The following is a 15,109-nucleotide window of genomic DNA, read 5'->3' on the forward strand; positions in this document are numbered from 1 at the left end:
ATATATATATATATATATATATATATTAATCTCATTTCCAAGGTCAAAGTAGTTCACGCGTGGAGAATAACCTAAGAAATCGGCATGACCTATTGAATGAGTCCTTGTGGTTACTTTTAAATTTTAATCTCATTTTCAAGGTCAAAGTAGTTCACGCATGAAGAATAACCTAAGAAATCAGCGTTACCTATTGAATGAATCCTTGTGATTATTTTTAAATTTTAATCTCATTTCCAAGGTCAAAGTAGTTCACACTTGAAGAATAACATAAGAAATTTGTATAACCTATTGCAACAATATTGGTAACATATAAACCTAATAAGAAGCCGAAGCGACCAAGCCTGCAACCAAAATAATTCATTAAAACGGAATGATGAATAATTGGTTGAATATCGTTTTAGAAAACATGCAAAATCATGTCCTTTCAATGGTAAACTGAGTGTTCCAAATGATTAAAAAAAGGTCTATTAAATCAATTAATATAATTTCGTATTTTATTTTCTCGGAATAACTTTCGTTATTTGTGCCCTAACTCTTATGTCAGCTGAAACTGGTAAAAATGTGAAAATTTCTTTCTTTCTGCTTTAATTTATTAGGTAATGTTTTCTTTTTTTTGTGTTACCTTTTTCTACCATGAAGAAAAAGAAATTCTACCATGGATTACCTTTTCCTACCATTTTAGGTCTTCTATGGGTTACATCTTTTTCTTTCTTTTGTGGTTACATCTATAGGTTACATCTTTTTCTTTCCTTCTTCATCTTTCTTTCTCTTGTTTCTATCTTTATTACACATTCGGTAAAATTAGTGAAAAAAAATGAATTCTTCAGAATTTATAGAAACATTTGCCTTAACTTTTGCGGCACACTGTTTCCGATATGAAATAATTGAAATATTTATTGTTTCTGATTAGTTATATTTTTACATTTGGTTTTTGAAATCTAATATCAATTTTAATTATCATTAAGTAATTCTATTTGAATGTTTTTACTCAAATTTAATTAAACTAATATTCAAATTTAATTAGCATTTAAATTTAACTATGAATATGCAATGCTATTTGAAAGAGTAAGTGTATCAAACTTAATTAATTTTTACTTATTGTCGAAATGTTAAATTAGAATGATAACAAATATAGAATTAAATTAATTAACAAACTATCATTGTTTAATAATGTTATAAAAATTCATTCCAGTAAAATTTTGAAATATGCATAAATATTTTTTTTGGTATTTTATTTAAATCGTATTTTATTTGATCTTTGAAATGTCTTTTAGATATGCGAATTTTTACATCATTACAGCTTTGCATGTTTAAATAGCAAAATACAAAGTTAAACAGTTTCTGTGCTGCAAAACTTTAAAATGAAATCTGATTTTTAAATTTTTATTACTAAGAACTCTTAAATTGATTTTGAAAAATTTTTATATTTTGTCTTATAATTTGACACAGTTCAGTGAAAGATTTGAATATTTTTCAATTCAATTCTTTTTAACATTATGAAATAAAAAAAATAAAAAAACGTAATTATTTAAAAATTATTATTAAAAATCAATATTTTGCAAGGAATTATACCTGGACGGACAAATGTAATAACTGTATGCGAACAAATTTTTAATTCACTCGTATTTTGATGGTCAAAAATCCAACTTACATCTTTATTTTAAGAAAATACGTTTTTGAGTTTGATGTCAATAAGTATTAAGTATTTTCAAACAAAGTGAGTACTGATTTGTATTAATTATTATTATTTTTCAACTAGAGGCCCTACTTCCTGCTTGCTTCGTACACCGAACCACCACAATTGCTTCGCAATAATTTTCATTTCTTAAAGATAAACGGATTTTTATACCTTCAATTAAAATATTCAAAAATGTTGGGTGGATCCAAGCCATAGCCTAGCCCATGGCGATTTTTAAAAATCTCGCCAAGTAAGTTTTTGAAATCTCGCCAAACTAGGTTTCCGGAAGTTATTTCGGGGAGATTATTTTGAACGTCCGATCACACCAACAAATTTCTTATACCTGATTGGCTATTTGATATGTATACCTACGAGAAAGTTGGATTTCGTTAGAAAAGAGGTAAAAGGGTTTATTTTCCCTTCATTTACGCTTCTGATCTCTTGCTTTTAAAATCATCGTTATTATTTCATTTTTTAACCGTTATTTAATTTATTATTCCGTAAAGAAAGCTATTTTATAAGATAAATTATTTTTTATTGTATCAAAAAATATTTTAATAAATTTGTAATTATTTAAATATTTTTTTTTGAATGCTCAAAAAGCAACGTTGATGCCAGTAATAATCGCCAACTTGGGGCGATATTTCAAAAAACCGCCGTGGCCCATTCAGGGATTTTACCAAAATGTTTTATTCAGTCATACATATTTGGTTACATAGCATTAGTTTCCAATTTTGTTGGGATAAGATTTAAACCTTATAGTTTTACTCAATTACCATAACAACTCCATCCTCAAACTTGATTACTATTAAAAATCGTTATATGTTTTTCGCCCAACAGATGATTTTGCAATGGGATACCTGCAAGTGACATAGTGTGGATTTCTCGATCCTGATTGGTTGTTGAAGCATGGCATTTGTATTGCGCTAGCAACTCCTCTTTCCATTCTATTTCAAGCATGCCACGTCTGTCAAGTATCAATTCTCTTAAGTGACATATTATATATTCTTTCATGAAGATTTCAAATCTCTTACTATATATTTCTAACTCAACATAAAGACAAACACGAATCCATGTAGAACATAAACAAACTAATTATACATCGAAATTGCCAGGTACTCAAAACAGAAATATATCAAGGTTACAATAAAAAACCAATAATAAATCTAAATGAAGTAAAAGACGCAGACGAGATATAATTATTTTTTTACAAATTCTGTGTTCGACACTGGGCTGTATTTAATTAACCTTCACGTTAATTAATTTCTTACTTATGTGGCGAAACTTAGCTTAACTTTAACACGTCATTTTGCTTATAGCTATCAGCCAACGTTGACGCCATAGGTCACATGTGTGGACATTTGAGATCTTCTTGAAGTGAAAGTACCCAATTGTGAGAAAATTGTATGCTTAAAAACGCTTCAGAATTTTAAATAATAACAGTTATTTAGGGTAACCCTTTGGTAAAATAGGTCTTGGTTTGGATTTGATGGCGTCCACGCACTTTTCAACTGTGCTCAAGAGTAATAGTAAACAATGCGTACGCGTCGTCATTGCATGCGTTGCTATGGCGACCGCTGCTGTTTCTCTTTTTATTTTCACTAGCAGGCATTTTTAATGATAATTTAATAATTTAAAGTGTTTTTATATTCTTTTTATTATTAACGCATAAAAACTGGCTTGACGGGGATTTTAATATAAATATGAATGCTGACCCAATCGTTAACCAGTTGGCACTCGTGAACCTAAGTCACGTAGGCTAGCACCACGCCACTCAGTGACAGATACCCGTTCATAGGGTGGGCCACATTCACACATCACGCACAATAGAGGACAACACATAGAGAGAAACATCCATGCCCAGAGCGGGATTCGAACCCTCGGCCATTGCTTTCGCAATCAGGCACTCTAACCGCTCTGCCACCTGGCCGGCATATTTGACTTAGTTATTTTGTATATTTTAGATAAGTTATTTTGTGTTTTAGTTTAGTTTTATTGTACAATTATTTGAATTTTAAATGTTTCTATATGTTTGTATTATTATTTGCCTATGTTGACTGAACGTTGATTTACATAAAATAAAATATAAAACTAAATCTAACTCATTTACTGTTCAGTAACTAAAAACGTTAATTCATATTAATACAATAAAACACAATTACGTTATAAAAGTATTAAAGACTTAACACTTTTTCAGTTTGAACAGTACTTATAGTAATATTAGTTAATCAGCACTTCTTAATAAAAAGAGAATGATACATATTATGAAGGGATTAAAAAGTAATATTGCTGGTAAACACCGTTAAATTAGGGATAAATAAATTATTAAATGCTAAATATCATTAGAACATATATTCATTTTATGCTGATGACAGCCAAATATATATTATTCCATTATTAATTAGTATTATTCTCTATTTATTAATGTTCATATCATGTGATTTTTCTATCCAATGAGAATTCAACTAAAGATAAGACAAGAATTATCTTTATATGATATGTAGAGAAATAAATACTGATTACAAAAAAAATGCCTGTGCATTTTATTCTGTGATTAAATAAAACCCAAACGAATATTACTCTAAAAATGCAGATAATTTTTCTGAATAATCATTTTTCTTTAATCTCAATCTTCTTTTCAAAATAATTATTACAACATTGCACTAATTTGACGCAAAACAAGGAGGTAATTCAATTAAGTTAATTGATGCAGCACTTGCAATGAACAAATTTGATTACTTCAGAACCGTGAGTAGAAATTTAATTATTACTTAAACACTTTAAAAGCCATAAATGACATCTAAAAAACAGAATCTCACAATTTTGCCATAAGAATGTTTGGCGACAATTAACGTGCGAAATTCAAGCCGTCTATTAGTTTATTACAGTGTCATAGACGGAAAACACAGTGAGAGTTAATTAAAGAAATGAATTAATTCCTTTCATTTTCTTTATTAGATTATATGTCCTTGCAGCTTTAATGATGTTTTGGAGAAATAAGCACGTTTATAGTTGTCATTTACCCAATTACTGGGAATTGAGTAATCGAAAAACGCTAACTGAAAAATTAAATTATTCACGATGTATTTAGAGTTTTTCGATTAATGAAAAGAATTGAATTTTTCAATTATTGTTATATTGAGATAGTGTGAGGCTTTAGAGATCGAAGATAAAAAAAATATCGGTAGAGCTTAATACAAAATATGTTAAACAGAGTTTCTAAGAACACTCAATTCGTTAAAATCAAATACTTCTGAAAATATTCAAATGAACTGACAATCTGAGAAAAAAGTAAGGCCAAAACTATCAGAATATGGTAAAATTTATTGTGCTTCTGGCTTTATGGTAAGACTAAAATGCTCGGTAATTTTTAACAAAGCGCTTCGGTAAGGACTTTGGTAAATTTAGAAGAAAAATATGGTTTTGTAATATGCGATAAAATTTGGTAAATGAGGTAAAATTTGGTAATTTTATCTTGATATCTTAGCATGGCATACAATCCATTTATTGGGTTAAATTTACTTTTCAGTTTTGAATATTTTTTACTAACTGTGTAGTATTAAGGGTATTAAGAACTTAATTTCGAAAATCAGAATTTCCAGAGAACAGTTAACATATGAAGGGAAAAATTATCAAATGAATAGTTGATACGCTGTAAATTTTTTTTATTACCAAAATTATGCTTTTTTAACAGAAATATTATTACATTACATCAGAGTTATTGCTCCAGAATGTTTTTCTCCATGCATACAGACACTTTTGAAAAGACTTTTGTAAAATGTAATCGGTGGATGTACAGTAGCGAGTGTTTAATTTCAACAGAGGTAAATAATTTGATTTTCTGACAAAGCTTAGATACATTTTTCGTTTTAAGTCAAAATTTTTTAATATTTTAAGACGTAGGATCATTCATTTTTGCTGTAGTAGCTGTGGACAATATAAAAAATAATGACAGAAAGAAGAAAGTCAGAGTAATACTAAAATTTTCAGACCAAACAAAAATATTTTTAACAAGACTTAGCTACTTGCCATTGTTCAGAAAAAAAGTTAAGAAATACTTTATAGAAAGCAACATTTTTGTTTGAGAGTGGCTAGGGAATTCTCTGGACATTAATTCCATAGAGAATCTATGGGGCTAGCAGAGACTTTTAAAAATAAATTACGGAGGAATAAAAAGCAGTCTCACTTGCTCATAAATTAAAAAATAATATCGCTTTGATGAAATTTTCGAAAACTGCGAAAGCCCAATAGGATCGATGTCAAAACGAGCAAAATGGTTTTGAAATATAATTTTAATTCAGAGCAAAATCAACTATTATTTCTTTAAAGCAGCTACTTTTCAAAGCGTTGGATTCAACACTCGCTTCAGAATGCGACAAACTGTAAAAATTTTAATTCTAAAATTTCATTAAAACATGCTGCAGCAGTCTATTCACCCATTTAAATGTTAATTTCATAGTTAGGAATGTCTCTTACATTTACGGTTTGGAAAACATTAACAACTGGCATGGTTAAAAAAATCGCAAGAATGAAATTTAACTTGACATAGGAGCTGCGTTCTGCTAGGCTTTTCGTTAGGTAATGAACATAGGAGCTAAGGTGTGTTAGAGTTGTGTTTTGCGAAAGGAACCATGGTAAGTGGCATAATTACTTTTCCTGGTGGTGCCATCTATCGTGGCAATTAAGAATTACTAGATTTTTGTGTTAAATGACTCTGTGGTGCTGCCATCTATGCGTGAATGAGTCCAGGTTTATCAATTTGGAAGAACAGGACACTGGACACTCTTCAATCGTCGAAGGAAGGGAAGTGGAGTCAACGTTGGGATTCGAACTCCCGTCCAATCGATTATGATATTAACAGATTAGCTCTCTTGTCTGCAGTAACTACCCAGCTGCACGAAACTAAGTGACTTCCTATAATTGGACCTAGTTAGCTTGGATAAAATTCTGGTTGTATAACCGTATTTGGTGAAAACAATCAATTAACAATTTTTCTCCTAGTTAATAATACCATCTTTTTTACGGTTGCTATGTTTTGGTAGAATATTGTAAAATAATGATTAAATAAGCTATTATCTAACCATTTTTTTAAAGAAATTTTTAACAGTGTTCAATATAATACAAGAACACCTGCCCTGAAATTCTTAAAACTTTTTTTTTTTTTTTAAATTTCCGAAAGTTATGACATAAACAATTGAGAAAATCGTACTAAAATTTAAATGGAAACTAATATAAATAAATATGATATAGTATTTTTTGTATAGTGTTTAAATAAGTTAAGTTTTCGAAATCCTTAACTAACGAGAAAACAGGATTAATATTTTTGGTACAATGCTTTTCGTTATGACTGTTACGTTGTTTTTCTAAATCTGAAAAAAATAGGAAAAGCTAAAACTTAATGTATAAAAACTTTTCAATACTTTCTAAAAATAGATTTTGTTTAATTCCTTGTCACATTTCATTAAAAAAATACATTAAAAAACTCTCTTTCAATATTTCTAAAAAGGAAAAACTTGATATGCACAAGTCTCTCTAATCTTTAATCATGCTTATAATTTTATTACATTTCATTTTCTTTTTGAAAACTTTTTGTTTCTTGCAAGTTTAAAACCAATTTTAGTAATCTTCTTATCTAAAAAAATTCTATCTTTAGAAATACTTTGATGTATAATTTCCTTTCAAAACTTATTTCCTTCATCAAAAGAAGATTTTATGCAAAGAAACGTATCATTTTTTTAAAAAAAAGGAATGGTGGGAAAATATTGAATGAGTAAAAGTAAAAAGTTACATTATTTCTAAGACTATTTATAACTTCTATAGGAGTTTTATCTTATAAAATTGATATTTTTAATTGGATTGAGCTAACATTAAGGTTATTCTTGAGGTATTGCATGGATTTAGAAATTGTAACAGTAGATTGAGAAATAATACTGTAGAGCAGTAGTTCCCAAATGGTGTTTCACGGAACCCTAGAGTTCCGTGGAAGAGTTCAATGGGTTCTGTGAGTTAGGAATTATTTTATCCAGTAATAATTTTCGAAATCTGTAATTAAATTTATATCCAATTAATAATCTATTATTTATTTAATATTTCTGTTATTTTAATGGAATTATTTAATATAAATATATGTGAAAAAAGAAATTGGAAAACAATTTTAATAACAATCTAATAAAGAAGTTATGAAAAGGACATTCATTTATGAAAAATTCCATTAGTATTTCAAATCAAATAAATATTAGCAAATTCAACAATGAAGAAGTATGCTTCTCTTATGAGCTTATTTTCTAACTTAACGTTAATATTCTGTCTTTTTCATTTTTATTTCAATGTAAAACATATTTTTTGTTTATTTATTTTCAGTTTATACACGCATTAATATCAGATTAAAAATTTGACTAGATGTAATTCCAGACCTGTGAATTTAACAATCGCACATAAATTTAAATTTTAGAACTAATATTGATTATTTTAACTACACTTTTTCTAACAAACGGTTAAATAAAAATAGTTTACGTACTGAATAGTTTACGTAATAGTAAACTGATAAAATTGTGTGGTAAACTAAGTTTGGCGTCTAATTTCAGTTGATGACAGACTTAAGAGCTATACCACGGGAGAAATTTTTCATCACAAATTCTGCTTCACGACTATAAGCAAATTAAAATTTACAGTATAGAAAAAGTGAGTTAAGACAAACCTAGAGTTCATCATGAAGTTTCAAATACTGAAATGAAATTTTAAAACTATCAAAGCAAATTTATGGGAGGATAACTTAGGTTTACGCAATGAAGAAGTTCTCTTCCAATCATTTGCTCGCATTTTTAAATTTTAAATTTTTTTTTTCAGTATGTGAAACTTCATGACTCTGGGGCTGTTTGAACTTTTTCTATGCTGTACATTTTAGTCTTATAGTGTTCGCTTAAGTTACTTTGATTGTGGTCGCGTCAAAAAAATATCCGAACATAACTTATAGAATCTAGAACAGTGATTCTCAACCTTTTTTTGGGGGCGGCACACTTTTAATGATTTCGAAATTTGACGGCACACAATGAAAAAAATTAGTTTAAAAGTTGTTTACTTAACTATAATACACTGTGTTAAATAGTTTGTGATAGTAATTTTGAATGTGAAGTAAAATAATATGTACTACAAAAGCACGTTTATTAATGGATTAATTATTTCTTTCGACAAATTTTTTATTAGTTAGTAACAGTTATTTATTTTTTTGCTAGTTATTAATTGTTAGCTTGTTTTCCATAGCTATTAACTGTTACTTTTTTGTAATTTCTTGTCAACTAGTTTTTTTTGCTGATTATTCATTGTTTATTTTTTTTTGTTCGTTATCCTTTGTTAATTTGTTTTTATAACTTTTAATTGCATAGCTTACTTTAATGATTAGCTTTTATTCAAGTTTGAAACTCAATATTTAGCTTGCCGTCCGTTGTTAATTAATAATTTTAATAATCATTAAATTTCCTACTTATTTCAACATATTTTAAAATTGTCAGAGACAAGACAATCGCCGACAAAGATGTTCACACGGTTAAAGCATGGAAAAATTGTAAAATGTGTATATATATATATATAATATTTTATATATATACACTTTTCTTTAATTTAAATTTTATAAAAGCGTTATAATTTTTATTGTATCGTTTCTAATATTTGGCGGTACATTTTTAGAATTCAGCGGCACACAAAAGTGCCGCGGCACAGTTCTTGAGAATCACTGATCTGTCTCCAGAAATTAACGTCTTTGATTTTATTATAAAGCTTATGCACGTTCCAACGTAATCAGATTATTTTTAATTGGTCAAGAGGTCTGTCAGTTTACACGAGCTTAAACGCTTGTTTCCTAACGTTGGGAAAATAAGGATAGGCATTATACTCATCCAATTAATATTTGACTAAACTCAAACCATTTTCAAGATAGTCGTAGTTCTAAAAATGGCGTGAGTCTTGAAACGATTCAATTTCAAGCTGCTAAGCAGAGCACAGTGGATTACCATAAAGTTTTGAGTAGAATTCGACAAGTACGTAGTTTTCCCCTGATAAGGAAGTCTTAATTGATAGTTATTTTTCGGATCTCTAAGTCTCCCGGTGACATCCAGGAAGAAAAGATATGTGGCACAGTAATTCAAAAATTACTATTTATCTGTTCCATTACTCATATTTGCTATTTTTCGGTGGCATTCAGGAAGAAAAGATACGCAGCATAGTAATTCAAAAATTACTATTTATTTGTTCCATTACTCATATTTGCTATTTTTCGGTGGCATTCAGGAAGAAAAGATACGCAGCATAGTAATTCGGAAAATACTTATATTATTTGTTCCATTACTCATATTTGCCATTTTTCGGTGGAATTCAGGAAGAAAAGATACACAGCATATAATTTGGAAAATACTTATATTATTTGTTCCATTACTCATATTTGCCATTTTGAATAATTCTAATATGTCGTTTATGACATCAAAAATTCATCTAACTTTTTGAATAAATTTTTTTACAATGCTTTGTGCTTGAAATTATGAAAAAACTCAGAATTTTATAACTTTTCCTTAGTTCATTAATTAAAACTTAATGACACTTTTTCACAAAAATTAGCCTTTTAAGAAGTGTTTTAAAATTTTCTGTTGAGTTCAGAACTCTGAGTAAAATTATGAAAATTGGCAAACAACGAATGTTTTGAATGCAATGCATGAACTCAGTTATTATGAAAACAATGTTTTTATTTTTTTATTTTCTTGTGTTTTATGGAAGAATAAAACCATTGTTATTTTCAAAAGACAATGAAATGTTATACTGCATTGGTTAACACAGCTACCATGAAAATAACAATGGAATATTATAGTGTGTGATTCTTTACAATTTACGATTATGGCAACACATGATTGCAGTAAGTTATTATAGAAATTCAATTTTTTTCCTGTGATGATACAAAATAGATAATTATTGCGTTTTTATATTGGATTACATAATTATTTTAGAAACTAATATTGGATAATTTAGATAAATTATGTCATGAAGCAAAACATTTTGTGCATTTTATTTAATATTTTGGATATTAAAAAATATGAGGATTAAAGAGCTAAAAAACTGATATTTTTTAAATTTATATCATTAACATTTTTATAATAACAATAATATTATTTTTTAAATTCATATTTCTCTATTTTGACTATGATTTTTTAAAGATTAAACAGTTCCTATGTTTTTTAATTTGCACTGCTTAGTTTATAGAAGAAATAATTGACATATTGAAAACCTTTTTAGCTTTAGAATGAAAAATATGTTTTGTTCCTTAAAAAATACCACCCTCTTTAAAAAACTATTAGTAGGTGACATATACTAAAAGAGCATTTAAATTTTTTCATTATCGCCTAATAAATAGTTTTACTTAAAAGCCTGATAATTACTTTTGTCCGTGTTTTTCTCTCGTCATTTTGACACTGGAAAAATTTATTATCCAGAACATTAAAAATAAAAGTATGATTGATTTTAAGTCTTACAGCCCTGTCAACATTTTTTTTTTACATACGAGTTGCATATATACACAAAAAATATAATGGGTTTTAAAGAATAATTAACATATTTTTAGTAAACGGAAGAAAGGAATGTATAGAGATATTTGTTAAGATTATCTAAGCTTAAAATATTGAATTTTCTATTTAAGATTATAATACCATTGTACGTATAAAGTTATAAGGTCAATAATCTTCTAATTTACTAATGAATCAAATTAGATTCATTTTTTAAAACTAATTACCAAATTTTACTAGATTTACCAAGCTCCATCTCATAAATGAATAAATGGTTTTTATGCCATTCTCCAAGGCATCATGATAAAATTACCACATTTACCAAATTTCATCACATTATACAGAACCACATTTTGTAGTTAATTTCGAAGGCGCTTCAATTAAATTTACGGAGCTTTTTGGTATTTCGACAGAGCCAGAAACACGGTAAATTTTACCATTTTCTGGTATATGAGAGATTACTTTGAATTAAATATTTGTGCATTATAGCGACATTCGATATTTTTAATTTTACACAGAGAAAATGTTCTGTTAAAATTGCCGCACTGTATGATAATGACATTTCTAGTGAAAAAACAACAACAGAATTCTGATTAATAAAACCAAAATATACGGTATTAAAACTATTTACTTGGTAAATTTTCGTTCATATGGCAACGGTTTATTGGAGATTCTAGTTTTCAAAATTGTAGATCCTATTGCCACACATTTAGCAAAAAATACAAAACTAAGAACTAAATTCAACTGAATAAATGGTTTTTAGGTCATGCTCTATAGGAGTATTATGATAAATTACCAAATTTTACTCCATTTACCAAATTTTATCACATATTATAAAACTACATTTTTCTATTAACTTTGTCAAAATTATTGCCAAGGGGCTTCGGTAAAATTTAACGAGCTGTTTTGTGTTCCCATGTAGCCCGAAACACGGTACATTTTGTCATATTCTGGTAGATGAGAGATTACTTTTATTTAAATATTTGTGCATTGTAGCTACGTTCAATATTTTTAGTTATGCACAGAGAAAAAATTCTGTTGAAATTACCCTACTGTATGGGTAAATTTTACGATTTTTTTTCTGGTAGTTTTTACCAGTGGTCGGAAAAACTACATTTTCTTCGTATTTATCTACAACTATTTTATTACAATTGTAGTTAACTTCAATTACAACTACTTGTTTTTAAATGTGGACACTACAAACTACTTTCGAAATATAGTTACGACTTCACAACTTTTAGAAGACATGCATACTTAATTGCAGAGCATAATTCATACCAATGTTCAAATTGGTTTTGAATAAAAAATTGTCTCTGTTAAGCATAATAAGTTATTAAGAAATGTTAATTCATCTTTATATGAGATAGATTGTTATTCTAATACACTTTTTACGAATTTATTAATTTAACTCTTCTTGAAAGTGAATATCTAATCTAAGAAATGATAAGAAATTATCAAATATTTGGAATTTAAGAGATTCATTTTTTGTATATCCTTCAAGAAATATAGTGAGCAAAAAAGAAAAAAGAAAAAAAAAGTAAGAAACGGGACACCCTAAATAACTATATATCTAATGATCGGATCTTCATGTTCCAGGACACAATCTTAATGGTTCGATTTCCAATGATTCCTTTGTTTACAAGATTTCAAATGATAATGAGCGAAATAACTTAACACGAAAGAAATAACTGCTGCCAACCAAAATGAAAAATAAAACTTGCTGTTCTGGATCATCAAACGAAAATTTTTTGGAGTTCGAATTTTGTTTCCTTACTAAACTTTAAAAGTAGTTGCCAGAAATCGCTACAAACTATTGTTTTTTGCATCGCACTACACGCTTCATTGTAAACTACAAAAAAAGTAGCGACTACAGTAGTTTTGCTACGTTCGACTAATGGTTTTGACTATACTTTTTTTTCAATGTATTATACATAACAAAACTGTTATCTTTTAATTAGTGATATAATGACATAGTTATATACTCATTTATTCTAACCAATAATATTTAATTTTCCTTATATTTGTACAGTAAATTAAGGAATTGGCTATTAAAATAAAGTCTTAAACGTGTATATAATATTTTGAAAAGGAAGGATTTTTAACGAAGTAGAAAGATTATCAACAATGACAGGGTAATTAAAATATCCCAAAAACTGTTTATGCGAAAAGAAATATTTTTCTTCTTTTTAATGAAAAGAATGGAGATTTAGAAAAATTGACTAAGTTTAAAGTTTAACATTTCGAGCGCATACCAATTTAAAATGTCTATACACATTACATTTAATGATGTAACTTTGAACAAAATATAAAAATGAAAAGGCAAGTTTGTAATGAACTTCCGGACCTAGTTTCAGAAAGTAGCTATCAAGCACACACTTTAGTCTTTTTTTTTTTAATTTTAAAATGCACGAAAATAAATTAGCTGAAACTCTAACACCATCTCAAAACTAGCAGTATTAGACGTGTAATTTTATTTATTTATTTCAGTATTTTTAAGAAGACACAGAATGCTATTATTAATAGTTTCATGTAAAAATTTAATTTTCAAAGTGACTAACCAACACAATAATTAACACAATTCTCAAAGACTTTCAAATGAATAATAATTACGTTAATGAATTTTTGATAATACGAGTAACTATACTGTAAAAAATTCCAGATCAAATTACGGTAACAAGTTCCGATATACTGGATGCGTTATCAGTAAAATCAATTTTACCGTAAAATTCATTATTGCCATAAAATTCTATACTGCATATTTTATAGTAATAATTATTTAACTGCAGTTATTCAGTGCTTTTGCAATAAATATCACTGCAAAAATTACGGTTTATCAGATGTTTGTTCGGTAAAATTTTAAGGTAAAAATGTTTAGGTTGTGTGATTTTGAAGTTACAGTCAAATGTATCGTTAAATTTTTTTAAAATAATTTTTTTCCTTAATTTAGCTAATTCTGAACTATATTGATATTTATTGTCATTGTCATTATGTCATTATCTATTTAAATGAAACGAGCATTATAATATTTTAATTCATCGAATTGTAGGCTATTATCTTAAACAAAAGATTTATGATAAAATAATCAGTGTTCTGTATGTAAAGTGCGCAAAAACACAAACTTACCACTCTGAATAACTTTTGAATTAATGATTGGATTTTCACGTTTTGAAACTATCTTAATGGTTCAAGGGTGGAACCTCAAGTATGCTAATTAATTAGTGCAGCTGATATTTCAAGTTACAAAATCAGACACAAAAGCGTACTGAATTTTACTGAATAAACATACCTTTTTTCGATGTATTCGGATTTCTGACCCTAAGAATATAGGGTGGAAGCCATAATCTGGGGAATATAGTCCCCATACTTTGCTTAGAACGATCCAAGGTTTGGATCCTTTAATATTAATTTTATTTTTTGTTTTCTAGTTTGTGCAAATAAAAATTTAAAGTTATCTAAATATTGCAATGAACTATTCACGCTTTGAATACGATTAATTCCAATAACTTAAAAAAAAAACAAACAAAAACAAAACTAGTAATAGTGTTTTAGTGGATTGAGTATAAATTATAATAGTCTAGTAATTTCGAAATGCTGTCACATTCTAATTACAGGAGCCAGATAAACAGCTGTCTCTTTAGAATGTTGAAAATATTACGACATTGTGTATAACACATGTTTGAATTTTCTATGACTGACAAACAACTGTATAATTTCTTTCCTGCTTTGGAATATTCTGTATTAAAATGTTATTTTATTTCATAACATAAAACACTTAAAATGACAAAATTCAATATTTTTTATTTTTCATATGACTAAAGCAGTTAAAAGTCAAATTGAAGAATAAATTTTTTTTGTCAAGCATGTACTGTGCACCATGATGTGATCATTC

At 27.8% G+C, this 15,109-nt stretch overlaps 1 protein-coding gene across 2 annotated transcripts in view; it reads right to left on the reverse strand.

The window, feature by feature from the left end:
* The window catches only part of LOC107449465 (sulfotransferase ssu-1-like), a 67,372-nt gene extending 52,611 nt beyond the window's left edge, over positions 1 to 14,761 (reverse strand). For both annotated transcript variants that reach the window (XM_071180649.1, XM_071180648.1), the window contains exon 1: positions 14,507 to 14,761. The gene's annotated coding sequence lies outside the window, so the exon portion shown is untranslated. The remainder of the gene's footprint in view (positions 1 to 14,506) is intronic.
* Positions 14,762 to 15,109: the final 348 nt, after the last annotated feature.

Source organism: Parasteatoda tepidariorum, chromosome 5, assembly GCF_043381705.1.
Source record: "Parasteatoda tepidariorum isolate YZ-2023 chromosome 5, CAS_Ptep_4.0, whole genome shotgun sequence".
Classification (NCBI taxonomy): Eukaryota; Metazoa; Arthropoda; class Arachnida; order Araneae; family Theridiidae; genus Parasteatoda; species Parasteatoda tepidariorum.